Source organism: Pelecanus crispus, chromosome 1, assembly GCF_030463565.1.
Source record: "Pelecanus crispus isolate bPelCri1 chromosome 1, bPelCri1.pri, whole genome shotgun sequence".
Lineage (NCBI taxonomy): Eukaryota > Metazoa > Chordata > Aves > Pelecaniformes > Pelecanidae > Pelecanus > Pelecanus crispus.
This window is the reverse complement of record NC_134643.1, coordinates 12,732,802-12,733,223: the sequence shown is the minus strand read 5'-3', so window position 1 is coordinate 12,733,223 and position 422 is coordinate 12,732,802.

The following is a 422-nucleotide window of genomic DNA, read 5'->3' as shown; positions in this document are numbered from 1 at the left end:
CTTGAGGTGTTAACAATCCTCTGCTTGTCCAGCTGATTTGCTTCTTATCAGGCTAGTTGCTTTCATTCAGAAGAAAGACAACAACCTGTGCTTCAAGGAAATTTAAAAATCCCATTCAACCTCTGTGTTCAGCCTTCAAATCAAATGGTTCCTTTTCACCTGTCACATGATCTGGAGATGCTACAATCAGGGATTTATATAGGGACATAAAAACGTACTGTTACGATGTCATAGAATTAAAATGAGCCATTCAAGAACAAAACCAAGGTCTGGATAGATCTCTGTCCTTCTTTGGACGGGTTCCAGCTTCACATACTTCAAAAAAAAAAATGTGCAGAATATCTTGAAACAATAAAATTGAGAATAATTCAGCTCAAGGAAAAATTTTCAGCTTGTGGATCAGTGTTGGTGCCCTGGAGCAA